The 22,007-nt window shown below is 35.0% G+C and overlaps 1 long non-coding RNA gene across 4 annotated transcripts in view; it reads left to right on the top strand.

The window, feature by feature from the left end:
* LOC123564352 (uncharacterized) overlaps nucleotides 1-22,007 on the top strand; it is a 302,958-nt gene that overhangs the window by 109,239 nt on the left and 171,712 nt on the right. The window contains exon 1 of one of the 4 annotated variants that reach the window (XR_008369893.1): nucleotides 7,186-7,514. The exons of the other annotated variants lie outside the window; for them this stretch is intronic. This is a non-coding gene — a long non-coding RNA (uncharacterized LOC123564352). Of the gene's footprint in view, nucleotides 1-7,185; nucleotides 7,515-22,007 lie in introns of those variants that run through there. 4 annotated transcript variants of the gene reach the window in all.

Genomic DNA, 22,007 nt, shown 5'->3' on the forward strand with positions numbered 1-22,007 from the left:
GGTCAGAATGATAACTTTGATGAAATCTAGGCCGAGTTCGAAAATGGGTCATCTGGGGTCAAAAACTAGGTCACTAGGTCAAATCAAAGAAAAACCTTGTGTATGCGATAGAGGCGGTATTTTTCAATTAATCTTCATGAGTATTGGTCAGAATGATAACCTTGATGAAATCTAGGCTGAGTTCGAAAATGGGTCATCTCGGGTCAAAAACTAGGTCACTAGGTCAAATCAAAGAAAAACCTTGTGTATGCGATAGAGGCTGTATTTTTCAATTCTTCTTCATGAATATTGGTCAGAGTGATAACCTTGATGAAATCTAGGCCGAGTTCGAAAATGGGTCATCTCGGGTCAAAAACTAGGTCACTAGGTCAAATCAAAGAAAAACCTTGTGTATGCGATAGAGGCTGTATTTTTCAATTGATCTTCATGAATTTTGGTCAGAATGATTGCCTTGAGGAAATCTAGGCTGAGTTCGAAAATGGGTCATCTCGGGTCAAAAACTAGGTCACTAGGTCAAATCAAAGAAAAACCTTGTGTATGCGATAGAGGCGGTATTTTTCAATTGATCTTCATGAATTTTGGTCAGAATGATTACCTTGATGAAATCTAGGCCGAGTTCGAAAATGGGTCATCTGGGGTCAAAAACTAGGTCACTAGGTCATATCACGTAAAAACCTTGTGTATGCGATAGAGGCTGTATTTTTCAATTGATCTTCATGAATTTTGGTCAGAATGATTACCTTGATGAAATTTAGACCAAATTCGAAAATGGGTCATCTAGGATCAAAAACTAGGTCACTAGGTCAAATCAAAGAAAAACCTTGTGTATGCAATGGAGGCTGTATTTTTCAACTGATCTTCATGAAATTTAGCCAGAATGATTACCTTGATAAAATCTAGGCCGAGTTCGAAAATGGATCATCTGGGGTCAAAAACTAGGTCACTAGGTCAAATCGAAGAAAAACATTGTGTATGCAATAGAGGATGTATTTTTCAATTGATCTTCATGAAATTTGGTCAGAGTGATTGCCTTGATGAAATCTAGGTCGATTTTGAATATGGGTTATCTGAGGTCAAAAACTAGGTCACTAGGTCAAATTAAAGAAAAATCTTGTGTCTGCGATAGAGACTGTTTTTTTCAATTGATTTTTATGAAATTTGGTCAGGTTGATTGCCTGAATGAAATCTAGGTCGCATTTGAATATAGGTCATCTGAGGTGAAAAACTAGGTCACTTGGTCAAATCAAAGAAAAACTTCTGTATGTGATAGAGGCTGTTTTTTTCAGTTGATCTTCATGAATTTTGGTCAGAATGATTGCCTTGATAAAATCTAGGTCGAGTTTGAACATGGGTCATCTAGGGTCAAAAACTAGGTCATATCTAAGAAAATGCTTGTTTTATCGCAAGAGACCAATTTTTTTGTCCAATCTTAATGAAAATTGGTCAGAATATTTGTTTCCATGAAATCACTAGGTCAAACATGTTTTACACTGTTATGGAGTGTTTCTTAGGTGAGCGACCTAGGGCCATCTTGGCCCTCTTGTTACTTAGAAGTTCAGGTTAAAGTTTTGGTGCACTTTCACTCTGTCTTACTTATTACTAAATGGATTTGATTCAGATTTGAAATAATTGTTTCACATCATCACCCACATTATATGACACAAGGTCCATTTTTTCATGAATTATGCCCCCTGTTTACTTAGAACTAAAGATTAATTTTGATGCATTTTCACTGTATCTCTGTTATTACAGAAAGGATTTGATTCAAACTTAAGATAGTTGTTCCACATCATCACCCACATCATGACACAAGGGCCATAACTCTTACACCAACATTTCATGAATTACCCTTTTTACTTAGAATTTCCGGTTAAAATTTTGGTGCACTTTCATTCTGTCTCAGTTATTATGCCCCCCTTCGAAGAAGATGGGGTATATTGTTTTGCAAATTTCTGTCGGTCGGTATGTAGACCAATCCATTTCCGGATGATAACTCAAGAATGCTTGGGCCTAGGATCATGCAAAGAAGTATAAAATACACAGAATGGCAACTGGCTGTAATCTCAAATGAGCTCGTGTCAGAGCGTGAGTCGGCGTTATCTTACTAAAAACAAACATCGGCGAGCATGGAGTTACAATTTGTACCTTTAAAACTACATTTAAAATACATGTTAACTTCTAAAACAAAATTAGTTTAATGTGAAATGTTCTTAAGACACAAAGTACACATTTTCTTTTGCCATTCGAAAGAAGCATGGTCATACGGTGATAATTATTTTACCGATGAATAATTGCTTTCGCATACAAAATGGCGCGTGGAGAAAGCGCCACTTCCTGTAAACAAGATCTCGTTTTTTTGTCACGGGAGGTTGGCGAGATTTGCTCTATATGCCTTTCAAGTTGCCAATCTATTTATTATGCCCCCCTTTGAAAAAGGAGGGGTATATTGTTTTGCAGATGTCGGTCGGTCTGTCGGTCGGTCGGTCGGTTGTAATGTAGACCTATCCGTTTCCGGATGATAACTCAAGAACGCTTGGGCCTAGGATCATGAAAGTTGATAGGGAGGTTGGTCATAACCAGTAGATGACCCCTATTGATTTTGAGGTCTGTATGTCAAAGGTCAAGGTCACAGTGACCCTGAATAGTAAAATGGTTTCCGGATGATAACTCAAGAACGCTTGGGCCTAGGATCATGAAAGTTGATATGGAGGTTGGTCATGACCAGCAGATGACCCCTAGATTTTGAGGTCAGTATGTTAAAGGTCAAGGTCACAGTGACCCTGAACAGTAAAACAGTTTCCGGATGATCACTCAAGAACGCTTAGGCCTAGGATCACGAAAGTTGATAGGGAGGTTGGTCATGACCAGCAGATGACCCCTATTGATTTTGAGGTCAGTATGTCAAAGGTAAAGGTCACAGTGACCAGGAATAGTAAAATGGTTTCCAGGCAATAACTCAAGAACGCTTGGGCCTAGTGTCAGGAAAATTGATAGTTAGGTTGGCCATGACCAGCAGATGACCCCTATTGATTTTGAGGTCAGTATGTTAAAGGTCAAGGTCACAGTGACCCTGAACAGTAAAACAGTTTCCGGATGATAACTCAAGAACGCTTAGGCCTAGGATCACGAAAGTTGATAGGGAGGTTGGTCATGACCAGCTGGTGACCCCTATTGATTTTGAGGTCATTAGGTCAAAGGTCAAGGTCACATTGGCCAGGAACAGTTAAATAGTTTCTGATCTTCTTGTCCAAAACCATAGGGCCTAGGGCTTTGATATTTGGTATGTAGCAAAATCTAGTGGTCCTCTACCAAGATTGTACAGATTATTTCCCTGGGGTCAAATATGGCCCCACCCCTAGGGTCACATGGTTTATATAGCCTTATATAGGAAAAAACTTTGAAAAACCTCTTGTCCAAAACCACAGGGCCTAGGGCTTTGATATTTTGTATATGACATCATCTAGTGATCCTCTACTAAGATTATTCAAATTATTCCCCAAGGGTCAAATATGGCTCCGCCCTGTGGGTCACATGGTTTACATATACTTATTTACAGTGTGCATATAATTTCTGTTCCTTGTGCAATTACTAAATGCATCAAGGGGGGCATTTCGTGTTCGACGAGCTCTTGTTTTTATAGCTCTTTGGATCATGGAAGTTGATAGGATGGTTGTTCATAACCAGCAGATGACTCCTATTGATTTTGAGATCAGTAGGTCAAGGTCACAATGACCCAGAACAGTTAAACGGTTTCCAGATGATAACTCAAGAACGCTAGGGCCTAGGATCATTGAAGTTCATAGGATGGTTAGTCATAACCAGCAGATGACCCCTATTGATTTTGAGGTCAGTAGGTCAAAGTTCAAGGTCACAATGACCTGGAACAGGTAAAATGTGTCCAGACGATAACTTGAGAATGCTTGGGCCTAGGATCGCGAAAATTAATAGGGAGGTTTATCATGACCAGCTGACGACCCCTATTGATTTTGAGGTCAGTAGGTCAAAGGTCAAGGTGACTTTGACCAAAAACAGTAGAACTTTTGTGCACAGTGACCAAATAATTTCTTTTCCTTGTGCAAGCAATTACTGAATGCATCAAGGGGGCATTTCGTGTTCTACGAGCTCTTGTTACTAAATGGATTTGATTCAAACTTGAAATAGTTGTTCCACATCATCACCCACATCATTTGACACAAGAGCCAGCAATATTTTATGAATTATCCCCCCTTTTACATAAGGTTTCAGGTTAAAGTGTTGGTGCACATTCATTCCATCTCTATTATTACCAAATGAATTTGATACAAACTTAAAATAGTTATTCCATATCATCATGCACAGCATAAGACACAAGGGCCATAACTCTTGTACAAATGTTTCATGAATTATGCCCCCTTTTTACTTAGATTTTGATACAAACTTAAAATAGTTATTCCATATCATGATGCACAGCATAAGACACAAGGGCCATTACTCTTGTACCAATATTTGATGAATCATGTCCCCTTTTTACTTAGAATTTCGGTTAAATTTTGATGCTTTTTCACCATATCTCTATTGTTACTAAACTGATTTGATACAAACTTAAAATGTTTGTTACACATCACAATGCACACCATATGACACAAGATCCATAATGCTTGCACCAATATGTTATGAGATATGGCAAAATATGTTATGTTTTGCCTTGTTACACTTGGCTACTGTACTACCCTACCAGTGGAATGCACTTGGTTACTGTACTACCAGTGGAATGCACTTGGTTACTGTACTACCCTACCAGTGGAATGCACTTGGTTACTGTACTACCAGTGGAATGCACTAGGTTACTGTACTACCCTACCAGTGGAATGCACTTGGTTACTGTACTACCAGTGGAATGCACTTGGTTACTGTACTTCCAGTGGAATGCACTTGGTTACTGTACTACCCTACCAGTGGAATGCACTTGGTTACTGTACTACCAGTGGAATGCACTTGGTTACTGTACTACCAGTGGAATGCACTTGGTTACTGTACTACCCTACCAGTGGAATGCACGTGGTTACTGTACTACCAGTGGAATGCACTTGGTTACTGTACTTCCAGTGGAATGCACTTGGTTACTGTACTTCCAGTGGAATGCACTTGGTTACTGTACTACCCTACCAGTGGAATGCACTTGGTTACTGTACTACCAGTGGAATGCACATGGTTACTGTACTACCCTACTAGTGGAATGCACTTGGTTACTGTTCTACCAGTGAAATTCAGTCTGGTGCATCATTTTGTTTATTACTGTAAACAGATTGGAACAAGATCTCTGGTATATTATTTCACTTGGTTACTGTAACAGTTTGATACATCATTTAATTACAGTCTGTTACATACACCTAACAGTTAAGGAGGCCGAGACTTGACAACATGGAACCATCATATTTTGAATTATCTCCCTTTAGTAAATATACTACGTTTCTTTAATGTAACAAGCAAGGTGAAGGACATTTAAAGGGAAAGGCAACGTTGTTCTAATGTCAATTGTGTCAGCTGGGATTTCTTAGATCATTTAAAGAAGCGAAAGCATTTTCAAAATTGGAGTAAAAATGAGAAAGTTATGGGCATTTAAATATTTTGTCAAATTGGTGGCCATTTTGTTTCCATGGCAACAAAGAACAAAATGGCGGATTTAATAAATTTTTAAATACACATTTGAACTGCATTTACTTAAAACTGTAAAATCATTTCTCTACTATTTCCAGCCATTATGAGAGAAATTATCATGTTTTACACCGTACACTCAAGAAACATACGAAAATTAATCTTTTTAAAAGGTTATTTGCTAAATAAATTATTCAGCAGTGTGTAAATGACATCATAAACACTAATATGGCTGCCTCCATTATCAGCCATTTTCTTAAATTTCAAACTGCCATATCTTTTTCAATAGTTGTCCGATTTTAAAAATTCTTTCAGCATTATGAAAGGCTTGTTGATGGCTTTCATAAAAAGTTAACTTGTTTTCAGGCTTTCCTTACCCTTTAAGGAACTGCAGAGTATATAAACCAATACTCTTGCATACAAATTGAACAAGGTTTCTATATGCATTTGATTACATAAAAAAGTATTTTGGTAATGTCTTAAGAGAACTATTTGCCTTGTGGGGTTGGGGGTATGGGGATGACCATGTCCAACAAGGTTCTTGTTATAGTAACTGTGATAACAATGATATAGTGAAGTTACAATATTTCACTAATTGGTAACCTGTAATTGTTGCAGTTTGAGACTGAGGTTTAACTGAAAAGGAGCAAAGATGTTTATTGTCAGTCTGGGACCTACAAGGCAGACTGATAATCAGTCTGCATTACATATTGCAGAATTGACATTTTGACAAGTTTTAATTGAATTAACATTCCTGAATCCACCACACAACCAATCCCCCCAGTCTTTCCCATGTAAAGAATACCAAACCACAGTCTGTTTTGGTTTTTAAGTAAAGCAGCTTAAAGTGAATGTCTTTTGACTGCATTTGTGTGGTTCAGTGGACCTACCAACTTAAAAACAAATGTTTTAAGCTTTTAAAAATTAGAAGGCTTTTATCATTCTGTACAGGTACTAGATTTTACATATTTTGAGATTGAATAAATCTAAATTTTAGCTCAATTATTTATAGAAATATATTAAATTTATTACTTACGGTATTATATTTATTAAAGATTTGCACAAGCAACCATATATTTTCCTGAAGTTCATTAGAAAATGAAAGTTTGATAGATTATTACCTCCCCTTGCCAATCTTTTTGTGCAACTGAATAAATGAATTCAGAAAATGCAAGCGGTTTCAAAACTTGCCTTTTGGTTCATATTGTGGAAATGACCTGATATATATCAAATTCAAATGTAAAACTAAATATTGCATTTAATAAAGAAGTACTAAGCTTTTTAAATACCTTCTGATTAAAAAGGCGGCCGGGTTGTGGGGGGTGGGGTGGGGGGGATATTATAAGAATCAATAAGATGTACATTTCTGATATATAATGGATCTTTTTGTTTCTAATATAAATCTTGAACAGAGTAATATTGGAAAGGGGAAAATGCAGTAAAAGTTGTTAGCCACCTTTAAACCTCACAGACATTCTGGACATGTAGATACAGGAAATGAGAGGTTAAAAATTGTATCAAAAAAGTTTTGGACCTCTGGTACAAGTTTATTTTATCACTTGGGTGTCATTTTTCAGACTTTTATAGGTAGAATAGCAATGTCATTCCAACTCTGGGTCATAATTGATAACAGTAAACCATAAAATATAACCAAAGACATAAAACAGACTAGGTTTACATGTAGGTAAAGGTAGAATAGTTTATTGGGGCATGGAGCTAGCTAAAGTGTGTATATAGACTACATCTCAATGGTAAATTCTTTGCATTCCACACAAGTATTATATTGCTAAGCCGGACACACAGTTTTTACTGAAGTGTGGATTAATGAACCTGCAGGTCTCTGATCTATCATATTCAGGCCATAGTTTGGGCTGACCCAGGTGAGTAAAAATTTCCCAGTATTTGGAGAGCTTTAGCTTTCATCCTACGTTTGCTTTAACCAATGAAGGTGTTTTACTCCCAGGAATAATGGTTTAATTTATATCAAGATAAAAATAGAGCTACTTGAAAAATGGAAAAGTAAACACTGAAATAGTAGCTAGCACAGTTTATGAATGGAAAACTGAACCTGATAACTTGGAGGAGTTTTTAAAGGTAAGAATTTATGTCTGATAATTGATTGGTGCTCATGTTTTAACAGCAAAAGTTTATAAAAAAATAGTTTTTTCATTATCTGGAAAGGTATCTAAGGAAACTAATTTCAAAAGTAGGATAAAGTATGAATAAAGGATACAGGAAAGTTAAAAAAGAGTTCAGTGTGAACTAAAAACAGAAGTAGACATTCTTATGGGTGTTATTTTTGCTGATGGCTCACTAATTTGAAAAAGCCGTAATTTATAACATGCAAAATATAGAAAAGTTCCAGTTGCGAGACGCATCGTCTTAACCACCATTTCTACCTTAGTGCAATTCACGCACACATGATTGAAAGGTATTTAATCATAAATAGAAGTGTCCTTGATCAAATTATTAATAACATGTAGGAATGCAATTATTTAATTACATTTTGCTACATTTAGACTTCAGTTATGCAACAAAACATAAAGTGACTGTCATGCAGATTCATTTTAAAGAAGCAGTATGTTATCCTGTCAAAAATTCATAAGCTATTTATGAACTGCTCTTGAATCAATTCATGAATAAGTTCATGAACCCCTATGAAGTTTATGAACTAAAAAGAAACAATACCTTAGGTTAATGATCTGTTTATGAAAGGATCATGAAATTAATTCATGAGCAGTTCATGACATTAAAACCTGATGACCAAGTGTTGACCAGTTGTTGATGAGACCATCTTCAGTTGCAGTCAATGACCTTGACCTGTTAACATCTGTACAGCTGATATGAATTAATTGCCTCTTATCGCTGTGGGTTCGAAACATGTAAAATTCTTTCATACAAGGAAGCTAGCCAGCTAGTTAATGGAAGGTCAGTGATTCTACCAAGATGCCTACTTGTGATAGAATAATGTCTGGATGGGCTTCTTGCACAATCAAAAGCTTGAAAGTCACTTTATGACCTGTAACTGTCAGTGTGACAATAAACATTGCTGCACAAAAATATGTATCAGTAAGATGTAAAGTTTATTTCAATCATGAAAACATGTGACATTTTAAGTGGAATCTGTTACAGTTTGGAAGGTACAAAAATGACAGTATAGTAATAATTAACTGATTTAATACTCGGCATACTCATGTACTTTTCAACTTTTTCCTTGCTGTAGTTTTTAGCTCACCTGTCACGTAGTGAGCTTTTGTGATCACCCGTCGTCTGTCCACAATTTCTTGTGAACACAATAGAGACCACATTTTGCAATCAATTTTAATCAAACTTGCACACAACTTGGCATAATATCTCGGTTCCTTTGGAAAACTGGCCAGATCCCATAATGGGTTCCAGAGTTATGGCCCTTAAAAGGGCCAAGATTTGCTATTTTGGCTTTTGCAGCCATATAGAGACTTCATTTATGGTTTGATTTGATACAAACTTGCAAAATATCTTTAACAACAATAGATCTTGGATTCTATGATGAATCCTTCAGGTCCAATTATAGGTTCCAGAGTTACGGCCCCTGATCATTGTTTGTTAGTCTGTATTCAGAGCATATATTTGTTCGTAGGAGATAACTCCTGAGGCTATTCGAACTTTGTATAATTATGCCCCTTCTCTTATGAGATGATTGATTGCTGAGATAGTAAAGGTAAAAAAGAAAATCTTATCTAAAAAAAATTGAAAAAAGATTATCTAGTAGGTATCCAGACTAAAAGTTTGGTTATTCTCAGTACAAGTTGTGCCAATAAATCATAGCACTTTATAGTGAAAGAATGCTTGGGCCTTTAGCTGTCAGATTGCATGTAGATAAAATGACTTCCACTGTTTTTATGGTCAGTTGGTTCAAGGTTAAGGTTACTGTTACAGAAGGCTGAAAATGATTTCTCATATATCAGGGACAAAGGTGGAAGACTGCCTATGTTCTTTTGGTGATCCCTCTTGTTTTGGGGTTGCTAGGAAAATGGTCAATGGCACAATGAATTTGAGGCTCAGAATAGTTGAGAGTGCTTTGGGCTTCAGGATTCAAACTTATTTATCAGTAGATAATTCTTTGGGTTTCAGCAGTAGAGCTTCTTATTGCATATATGTGCAGCGGATTATTAAGCTCTTTAATTCATTGTTTTGTCCTTTAGTGGAAAGGTCAATTTCTCAGTGGCTTTGATAAAAATTATTTCCATTAAAGAATGAAGAGGTTTGGGCCCTGTCAGGTGACGGTCTTAATATATTACATAGTTCTGCACAATTTGAAACTCTTGAAGTGATGTTGTAACACTTACCTGTAGAACATAGAATGAAGCCTGCATGGGTCTGGCATCTGGAAATGTATATCAGACCATGAATAAATGGCAAAATTTGTATTAATTCATAAAACAGCTAAAGTTTCTATCTTTCCTAAAATTGAATATTTAACCAAAACTTCTGACATGAAAAATAGTCCAAATTTAGTCATACAATCAGCGGGTCTGCATGGGCAAATATCTTGAAAATAAGCAGAGAGGTCATACATTTTAATTAACAAGAAAGAAGGTATACCAGTTTGCATCTCTGAGAAATTTCATAAAATGTACATCGGTAAGGAAAATGTCATCAAAATTCCGAGTCTTACCTTATGAAATTTGATTGAGGTACATGTTTTTCTGCATAGCCTAGAAAAACATCAAACACACTTATCTTTTTGATTGGCTGAATGTTCCTGGTATACATTTATATTTTGGATAAATCGTAGTTTCTACATTTTAGTTAAATTTTTATCTGAACATGCAGAACTATCTTAAATAATGTTACAAAGTTAAAAACATGTCCTTGCATACATGGAAAACAGGATATTTTAATTTCATTGCTTTTAAGGTTTTTCCTTAATTATCACTTTCATGTGTTTTCCTTTGTCATTTTATGGAAGAAAATGATTATCTTCATTTAGTTGGTAACATTCTAAGGCTGCATGTCAATGTTCTATTTTACCTTGTAAAATGTAGTTAAAAACTGTAACGATCAATTTCATAAGTGGACATAAATTTACTTTTACGACCGAAAACATTGTAAGAGATGATATAAAGGGCATTTATGGGCATGAACACAGACCTGTTAACAATAAATATATGATGGTCAAGTTTGATACATAGCGTGAAGTTATTTAAAGTATGAAAGAAGAAGATACGGAGGAGTGTGGGAAAGATGATTGGGAAAACTGACTGATCGTATACAATGTAGGTTCAACATCAGATTTCATGTGCCTCATACCTGCTTGTATGTTTATATAGATATAATTGATGGTTCATGATAATGTATGTGTATCATGGGTTTTATTATATTCATTAACTTTTTATACTTTAGTTATTTTAGTTCAATAAAAAATAAAACCCTTTAAACTGTTTAATATATACAGTTTATAAAATGTTCATTCAAAGTTGCTGTATGACTGGAGACTACAATTTGTAGACTTCAAACAGATTTTAAATTGATTTATCGCATTACCTTAAGTAAGCATTCAGTAAGTTATTCTAGAAATACCTGTTTCATCAATCTTGTTTAATATGATATATTTTGAAGTCACAGTTTAAAGAAAAGTGACTATGTTTTACCTGCTAAATTGACACTTTCAGAGAGGGAGTTTCAATAGATGTGATATATATATTTTAGCGAACAGAATTACTTTTATAACAAGCATATCGTTTGAACCATCCCATGAATCAAGTTTATTAATTATTGTGTGATTACCCCCCTTGATTTTGTATAAGTAAAGAAAAAAAGAAATACTTAAATGTCATGCCTGAGACATTGTAGAAGTCTTGTCTGAGACATTGTAGAAGTCATGTCTGAGACATTGTAGAAGTCATGCCTGAGACATTGTAGAAGTCATGTCTGAGACATTGTAGAAGTCATGTCTGAGACATTGTAAGTCATGCTTGAGACATTGTAGAAGTCATGTCTGAGACATTGTAGAAGTCATGTCTGAGACATTGTAGAAGTCATGTCTGAGACATTGTAGAAGTCATGTCTGAGACATTGTAGAAGTCATGCCTGAGACATTGTAGAACTAGTGGTCAATTAGCAAAATGTATGAGATGAACAGTTCTGCATTAATTAACATATTTATTATTTAATGAAAGTTAAAGAATTTTTTTTTGTTAAATTTTTAATTACTGACAGATCATTGTGGGATAGAAGTGAACTAGATCAATTGAAATAATTTAGTCACATAGTAAATTTGGTGATTTATTAATTTTGTATGGATTTGTAACTTCTGTAGGCTTTGATAATTGATATACTGGATAGCTTTTGAAAGTTTCAAGCCCCTGTGTGATTAAGTATGACCTAGTTCATCAAAAACCTGAGGTCACTGACTACTAAAACGGATTTATGAATGAGTGACTCCTGAAATTTGCATGGCTCAGCAATTTATTACTTTTTTTGAGAAATTGAGGTGTTCAGATTTTTGTAGTGATAAAATTAATCTATTACATTTATATTTTGCAGTGATTTATTGAAATATATCTGAAAACATATTTGGGAAATTTACAGTGAAAAATATATATAATTTGATATTTTTCACTGGTAAAGAAGTACAAAATAGGTAATTTACTAAAGTTTAGTTAAAACCAAGGTTAAGAAATAAAATAAAGAGCCAGGTTGTTTCTTTTTCATGTAAGATCAAAATATATTTTTACTCTTGAACACCCTGTCTTAAATTTTCACTATTTCGGCATGCAGTTTTTGTAGCAATTTGGTAGGTTAGAGTTTCAATGTTGTTTGAAAATTTTCAATTTGAAATAATGTAAAGGAAAAACAAAAAAAAAAGAGAAATACTTCTAACTTCATTCTAGAAAATTTGGAGATATCTTAATACTGCTAGAATATTTATTTTGTTGCTCCAGTGGTTCAGTGTTTGTAACCCAGAAGGCCTTTAGACCTATTTGGGCAAACCCTCAGCAGTCACTTAAGTTGGGCCAATATCTCCAGAGTTACAGACCAGGAATCTGTCAAAATTTCATTCCACAAATGTTGCCAGAGTTATGGCCCCTTTGCATTTTTTTTTTTGGCACATAGGTTGCAGGTCAAGACTTTGTTTGATATTGATTACAATCAATCAATCTTTGGTGTTTAAGTCATGTCCTCTTCTCAACTTAAGGTAGTTCTGCATGTTTGATAAACCAGAAGTGATGGCGTAATGTCATTTATCCGGAAAATGTAGAATAAAGCCTGGATTCGGCGTATGGAAATGAAAATCAGTTTATGAATTAATGGCAACCTGTGAGTAAATTTATCAAAATGGCACTGTTAACTATCTTTCTAAAGATAAAATATAATATTAAAACATCTTACACGTTAAATAATTCAAAATAATATCAATTATAAAGCTTGAAATGGGTGGTTCACTTTTAAATCATGGCCAAATATCTCAAAAATAAGCACACAGATCTATACATTTTATTTCACAGTATTTTAGGCCATATGTTTACAACTGAAAAGTTTCATTAAAATCTACATTTTAGAAAAAATTCTATTCACGAAAAATTGTTATGAAAGTTGCGATTTTCCCATAGACTCCCAGCCTTATGAAAAATTGCGTGAGGTCCAAACTTTTCAAATCAGTCTCGCAAAAATTGAAAAATCAGAGTTTAGTCAAAATTTCTAAATTGTAGAAAAAATTTCGATTCAGATGTGCAGAACTGAAATGAATGAAGGTATAGAATTGATAATCAGCAATATCTACAGAGTTGTGGCTCTTGAATTTATCAAAATTGCAAAAATTTACTTTGTCCCCTCAATTACTCTGATCTCAACTATATTTATACAGAATGTGTACCTATATAAAATCTATTTCAAATTTAATAACCAACCAGTTTAAATATTTCTAAAGTTGCAGCCCTTGAAATAATCAAAATTACTAAAATTAACATGTAGAGCATTTGAACATTAAAAAAACAACAACAAAAAAACAAACACTATGACAGGGATATATTGTGACTTTTTCACTGGTGTTCTTGTTTTTACTCAAAATTTGATTTTATGAATGAATCTGTGGTTTGCATTCATTATCAGATAAGGGGTAAAACCACAACTCATCTTATCTGACTTAAAATCACCTGACGTGCAATTTTAAATGTGGTAAAATCAGAATCAGAGTCTTTTCTGTTAAATGTCTATAAAGATTCCCTTTGTACTGTCCCAGAAGTTAACATATTGAACATGAAGATTAAAATGAAAAAAAAAAAAAGCCTCCCCTAAAGATTATACCTGTGGTTAATCTTAGCTATCGCTTGTGTATACAGTGTTCAAAGTGAAAATGCGGTCAAAATCGTTGTCCTTATGCTGCCCTGGGAAACTATTTCATGAATGCTCAGGTGTGGCGACATTAGCTATTAAAAGATAAATTCATGTGACAGCCTGCTGATTTCATACTAGTAACAAAATTACTTCCCTTTGATACTGATCCTAGCAATCTTCAAAACTATTCGTCCCATATGGGGCTCTCTTTATGCATTGCAGAGCAGAAAACTTTAAAATTGTCAGACAGTCTCAGCTGTCTCAACACTATGTTTTTTATTCAGGAAGAGAATAAGCTTAAATGTTTCATCGTAAACATCCAATTCTTCAGCCATTGGTGGTGAATTTATTATTAGTTGCTAGTCTTAGCCCGCCTGTGTAGCTCAACAGGGAGAGCGCAGATCTACGGATCACAGAGTCTTGAGTTTGATCCCCCAGGTGAGGCACATGTTCTCCATGACAATTTGATAAACACATTGTGTCTGAAATCATTCGTCTTCCTGATACATGTGGGGAAGTTGGCAGTTGACTTGCAGAGAACTGAGCTTAATTTGTACTGGTACAGAATCCAGGAACACCGGTTATGTTAACTGTCCATCATTACATAACTAAAATACTGTTCAAAAACGGCATAAACCCCAAACAAACAAAATCTTTTTCTGGAACATGAGAGAAATAAAGGTATTATATGAATATATATTCTTACAATCACTTTATATCTATGTAAACATAAACTTAACATTTGTGTGTATAAACAGTACTGTGTGTTTTGTTTAAAATAGTACACACAATAAGAATGTATAGCTAATGCCTTGGTCACTAAACTGTACGAAGTCCGTACGGTTTTAAAATATCGAACAAGTTTATCCTTACTGGTCACAGTACCTATGGGCCCCATACAATCTTTAGAGGATGATATTGTAGGATGTCCTTACGGACATCGCAGACAAGCTGTGTGGAGCTCACAATTTTAGGAGCCTGGCCGTACATCGTACGGTGCTCATGGGTTTGTACGGCGCTCACACAGCCTTCACAGTGTCCGCACGGTGTCCTTAATATCTATCATATGGACATTGAACGTTGACCAGGCGAGTCCCTTGCAATAATCGTGTGAGCATCGGCAAGCCTCGCAGTTTTCCAAATCCACACAGACAGTGTACAAGCTGCTCCCGACTTCTAAAATCACTACAAGCTCTTAGAGCACTCAGGAACTCAGTGAAACATTTTCACCAAGTTCCCAAGTCCTCTACAAGTTCAAAAAATCTGTATGAGTCAACGATGTCGGTACGTACCGTACAAGTTTGCCAAAAGCCACTGAAAACCGACTTGTATGCTCTCTTAGCATTCTTGTGACCTGGATATAAGCATAGTATAAATGTGTACTGCTACTACTATATAAAAAACTAGAAGTTTTATTAACATAATATTGTGACAGTTACACATGCAAACATTAATGTTAGTCAGTATCTAAAAGTAAACTATTTCAGTGAAAGATGCGCACAGGTTATGACATTTAACCTGATGGCCCATGTCTTGATAAAGTAGTGCCTTAGTTGAAGATTGACCCAGTTATTGTTCAAAGTACTCACTGTTCAAGGTTACACATTGATAATTATTTCATTCATAAAGCAGAAAAAATCGGTCATGATTGTAGTATTTCTGTAGTGTTCTAAAGCATGCATTCTAATTCCCCATGTGTGTAACATTTTACATGGGATTGGGAAGTTTTTGATGATATGCAGACCAGAATTTATTAATCTTATGAAATCAGTATTTTATATATAAACGGAAGTGTGAGGCAACATTTTATCAGTGTGCGGAAATATTTTTTCTGTTCTTTTTTTTCCCCTATTAATACAAGTCATGGCAGCTCCTTTTCTGTATAAAGGGACTTCTAAAAAGGTAAGGCTAAAATGTCATTTTGCCTGGAAAAATGTCTCAATTCCATACATTACCTTCTTGAGTAATGATACGTGGTATTTGGAAAAATTTACCTTAGTAAAATGTGATGTTATCCCCTGTGAAAAAGGTTCATGAACAAATTCATGAAATAGTTCATGAATAAATATTCATGAGAATCAAAATTTATGTTTCATGAATTTCGATATTCATGAACTTGTTCATGAATTAAAAATAATACATGAACAAGTTCATGAATATTGAAATTCATGAAACATAAATTTTGATTTTCATGAATTTTTATTCATGAACTTTTTTTGTAAAAAATAAAAATAAGAAGGTTTCATGAACTTATTCATGAACAAATTCATGAACTAGTCAAGGTCACCTGGTAGGAGTGTTACACACTATGAAACCTGAAAGATCTGCATGTGATGGAATTCTTTGAACAATTTCGGTAGAGCATCAAACAAGAAAAATTCCTGTATAAAAGGTTCATTAACATTGGCCTAGTAGTTTCAGAAATGTTGTTTAAAAGAAATGGTAGGACGAACAGACAGCAATCCTTACTAGCTCAACCTGGCACCTTGTGCAAGGTAAGCTAAAAGTAAATTTCTGAACTGGCGACTGACCATTTGCAACATTCTAAGCACAGAGTCGTAAAGAGTACAATTTACAAAACTGAAGAATGCTGTGGTTCACAACAAAGATTTATTTTCCCTTCATTGGTGTCATTCCACCCTCAATAAATGACATGTTGAGTAAAAACAATAAACTAAGTTTAGAGTGGGAATGGGAGCATAAGAAGTAAACAATTGCTGTATAAAATACAAAACATTAAACAATGTATAATTTACTTTAATATCACATTGAAATTCAGATACTAGTTTTGCTTCAGGGTCATGAAAACTTGTGACATTTTAAAAGGATTTTATTGTTTTTAAAATGGACGATTTATGACAACACCATAATTCCTTACTTGATATTCAGTATACTCATGTTCCTTTTAAACCATTCCTAACTGTAGTATGATAAATATTTCCTTCTTATTTGCTACACAAACTTCTCTAAATTGTTGAATCACATGTGCAAAAAATTTCCCAGCATGCAACAAACTAATGGAAACTGATCATGTGACATTATGAATTTTATATTCATGAACATTCATGAACAGTTCATGAACTTATTCATTATTGTAAAAGGTAATAAACCTAAGTTTTATGTTTAATGAATGAACAGTTCAGAAACTCACATTTGGGTTCAAGATCTGGTACTGAACTAGAAAAAGGTTTTGAATTTTAGTACTTTTAATGAACCTGTATTATGAACAATTTTGGATCTTAGTCTTACCAACACTGACTGTTCAGGAACTGGTAAAGTTCTGTAAGTTCTTGAACTTTTGCAGTTTGTAAATCAGTGGTCAAGAACCATCATTGTTCTAGAACCACAGTCTAAGAACTGTTATGCTGGTTCAGAAACAGTTCTTTTAAGTTCTTCAGAAGTTCTTGAATGTTCAAGAACTTAATACTAGTTCTAGAAAATCTTTTACAGGGGAAAACCATAACCCTGTAGTTCTTGAATCCCAATTTCCATCATTATCTGAATTTCAGTTTCAAGTTATTGAATTTCTTAAATCATTTAATGGATTTTCTGAAATGTTCATGAACTACATTTACAAGTTCATGAAATAAAAGTAATATTCTTGAACTTGAGAGTCCATTAATTTAAGTAAGTGAACTTTTCCTTGTAGTTCGTGAACTTTTTTGATAATCATGAATTCTTACAAATTCATCAATAAATTCATGAAGTTCATGAACCTATTTCACAGGGGATTTGAAAGTGAGACAGCCTGAAACTTATTTTACAGGGACATGGCACATCAAGTATAATGGGAGCGAGTGCTAAAGATAGTTGTTAATGGGAAAAGGTATTATGGTACAAACAGGGGCATGGCATGTCAAGTATGATGGGAGAGAGTGCTAAAGATAATTGTTCATGGGAAAAGGTATTATGGTACAAACAGGGGCATGGCACATCAAGTATGATGGGAGAGTGCTAAAGATAATTGTTCATAGGAAGGTATTATGGTACAAACAAGGGCATGGCACATCAAGTATAATGGGAGAGTGCTAAAGATAATTGTTCATGGGAAAAGGTATTATGATACAAACAGGGGCATGGCATGTCAAGTATGAAGGGAGAGAGTGCTAAAGATGGTTGTTCATGGGAAAAGGTATTATGGTACAAACAGGGGCATGGCACATCCAGTGTGATGGGAGAGAGTGCTAAAGATTGTTGTTAATGGGAAAAGGTATTATGGTACAAACAGGGGCATGGCATGTCAAGTATGATGGGAGAGAGTGCTAAAGATGGTTGTTCATGGGAAAAGGTATTATGGTACAAACAGGGGCATGGCACATCCAGTGTGATGGAAGAGAGTGCTAAAGATTCTTGTTAATGGGAAAAGGTATTATGGTACAAACAGGGGCATGGCTTGTCAGGTATGATGGGAGAGAGTGCTAAAAATAGTTGTTCATGGGAAAAGGTATTGTGATACAAACAGGGGCATGACATGTCAAGTATGATGGGAGAGAGTGCTAAGATAGTTGTTCATGGGAAAAGGTATTATGGTACAAACAGGGGCATGGCACATCAAGTATAATGGGAGAGAAAGCTAAAATAGTTGTTCATGGGAAAAGGTATTATGGTACAAACCGAGGCATGGCACATCAAGTATGATGGGAGAGTGCTAAAGATAGTTATTCATAGGAAGGTGTTATGGTACAAACAGGGGCATATGGCACATCAAGTATGATGGGAGAGAGTGCTAAAAATAGTTGTTCATGGGAAAAGGTATTATGATACAAATAGGGGCATGGCATGTCAAGTATGATGGGAGAGAGTGCTACAGATAGTTGTTCTTGGGAAAAGGTATTATGGTACAAACAGGGGCATGGCATGTCAAGTATAATGGGAGAGTGCTAAAGATAGTTGTTCATGGGAAATGGTATTATGGTACAAACAGGGGCATGTCACATCCAGTATGATGGGAGAGAGTGCTAAAGATAGTTGTTCATGGGAAAAGGTATTATGGTACAAACAGAGGTATGGCACATCCAGTGTGATGGGAGAGAGTGCTAAAGATAGTTGTTCATGGGAAGATATTATTGTATAAGCAGGGACTCAGTGTGTTAGAAAATGCTAGAGATGATAGTTCTTGGGAAGGCATTATTGCTCAAGTAGGGACCCAGGCACTGTGAACATAATGTAAGAAAGTGCTAGAGATGGTTGTTTATTGGAAGGCATTATGGTGTTAGCAGGGACTTAGTATTGTGAGTTCAGTGTAAGAAAGTGCTAGAGTTGATTGTTCTCTGGAAGGCATTACGGTGTAAGCAGGAACATGGCACTGTGAACAGAGTGAAAGAGAGAAAGGGAGAAGATTATCATTGGAAGGCATTTTGGTACATGTCATACCGTTTTGTGACCTCTAGAGTGTTAAGTAAAAATATAGAATTGCTCTTAATCGTTGTTCATCATAAATGCAATTAAAGTATAACTGGAACCTGGAGCTGTTATAAACTTTAACATGTTGGCTATCCACTGTACTCACTGAAGCAGAATGTTATTACACAGTACAGAATTAGAGGTTATTCAATGACCATAGTAATGCCACCTCTGAATCATGGTTGCATGTTATATACAGGTTCAGATAGTTTTCCAGCTTCAAAACAAGTTTATGATTTTTGCCATTTCAATAACAGAAACTATGCTCCATGCGAAAAAATGTCTATAAAGCTTAAAACTAAAGCTGCCGTTTTGTTATGTAAAAATGAAAGTGGTTTATTTTTAGCTCACCTGTCACATAGTGACAAGGTGAGCTTTTGTGATTACCCGTTGTCCGCCCATTTATTTGTGCATCCGTCCATCCATCCGAAAAGTTTGTGATGCGCCTAGCTCAAAAAGTATTTGATACAAATTAATGAAACCTAGCATGAGTCTTCATCATGCTATAAACTTGTGCACCTCCTATTTTTCATCTGCATCTGCCCCCGTATTTCCAGAGTTATGGCTCCTGAAATAGTCAAAAATGCACATTTTCACCTTGTGATGATCCTAGCTCAAAAAGTATTTGATACAAATTGATAAAACCTTGCATAAGTCTTTTATCACGAGAAGAACTTGAGCACCTTCTATTTTTCGCCAGGCTCAGACCCCTATCTTTATAGAGTTATGGCCCCTGAAATAGTCAAATGCACATTTTCACCTTGTGACACGCCTAGCTCAAAAAGTATTTCATATAAATTAATGAAACCTTGCATGAGTCTTTTGTCATGATATAAACTTGCGCACCTCCTATTTTTCATCTGGCTCCGTCCCCCATTTCCAGAGTTATGGCCCCTGAATTAGTAAAAAAGCACATTTTCACCTAATGACGTGCTTAGCTCAAAAAGTATATCATATTAATTGATGAAACCTTGAATGAGTCCTTATCATGATGTGACCTTGCACACTTAACATTCTTCTTGAGATTTTAGGACTAATTACAGAGTTCTGGCCCTTGAAATAGCCAAAATAGTAGATATTTTTGTTTGTGATGCTCATGGCCTAGAATGATGAATCCTTTATATAAAATGTTTGTTGAGGCTGTAGCCCTTTAAGACTGAAACATTTGAATTATTGCCCCTTATTTGTGACAAACGCACCAGTGGGGGCACACCCTGTGTCTTACAGACACTACTTGTTATCTCCCTTGTTTTCCCCCCTGCCATTTAGTAAAGTACTGTAAAAGGGTTTTTAACATTGTTGTCTTGAAGTGTTTTAGACATTTTGTGTGGCCTTAATTTATGAATGGAAAACTTCTCTGATTGCTTATTCAGCTATGTATGGAATCCAATAATGTTTCAATCAAACCAATTATTGCATTTTCAGGCCTACAAATTAGAAAACCAATTCAGTAGAATGCCTTTTCTTCTTGCTATTTCATAGTGGCAGTTTTTCTTATTGGAATATAATTTATGTACTTTAAAGCTGCCTTTGATTGTTTTTTCAGATGAATTTTCATTATAGAAGATTACTCAGCAGTTTATTTGACCTGTTTCTTATTAAACCCTTACCCTGCTGAATTTCTAAAATGGACTGCTCCATAATTCAATTTGGGCAGTACCACTAATTGTTCAAAGGGGTGTTCACTGAAAATTTATTGACTGAATAGTGAATGGTGCAGACCATGATATCTGTGCAGGCTGATCTTGGTCTGCACTAATCACAAAGGCTGAATCACTTGCTGCCAGCAGGCTAAAGGTTAGAAAATACCAGTGTTAGTTGGAAATCTAACAGGTAGAAATTGTACTCGAAATCTATCACCTTTTATCACAGAGGTTTGATAAATAATTAAGGATATTTAATAAGATAAGCGTTTTTGTTTGTATAAATAGCTTTTAAGGTATCAAATACTATTTTGCTGACGGAGGTTGATTTTTGTATTGAATTACTCTGATCAGCCGTGGAATTCCAATGTATTGGATGCATTCAGAAATATTTGATAGATTATATATATATATTTGGTTTTTAATACTAGATAATAATATTGTTAACGCAAACTGTTTTTATATGAGATGACGATAGTATAACCATGTTACGCTTAAATAATTTATTCATGAATGGCAAATATTTGAAATTCCACCTAGAAGGACGGTACATTTATGTTCTCTTGTAGGAAGTGGTGTGTTGTGATTTTTCTTTAAGATATACTCTGTGTTTATGTTGAAGTATAAATATATAGATAATTTACTGAATACTCAAAAATCATCAAATGTAAAAGGAGATGTATGGATAAAAAAGCTTTTAAAAACTTTTGAATGATAGTGACTTTGTGACATTTTTTTTTTCATAATTATATGGAGTTGTATGGGATTCTAGCATGAAAAGTGAATATATTTTAATAGACAGTAACTTATTGTACATTTTTGTGCACATTAGAATAATAATAATGATGTTTTCTAAATAATCATAAAAAAGGTTTATGATTGTCACATCTTGTCTGTGTAAATTGTTATTTAAGTGGATTTCAGTACCTTTCCATCTGTGTCCCTCCTCTCTCTTCTTTGACTTTAATGAAGGAAAAAGGGGGGATATACAAATGGACTGCATCCATC

Source organism: Mercenaria mercenaria, chromosome 2, assembly GCF_021730395.1.
Source record: "Mercenaria mercenaria strain notata chromosome 2, MADL_Memer_1, whole genome shotgun sequence".
NCBI lineage: Eukaryota > Metazoa > Mollusca > Bivalvia > Venerida > Veneridae > Mercenaria > Mercenaria mercenaria.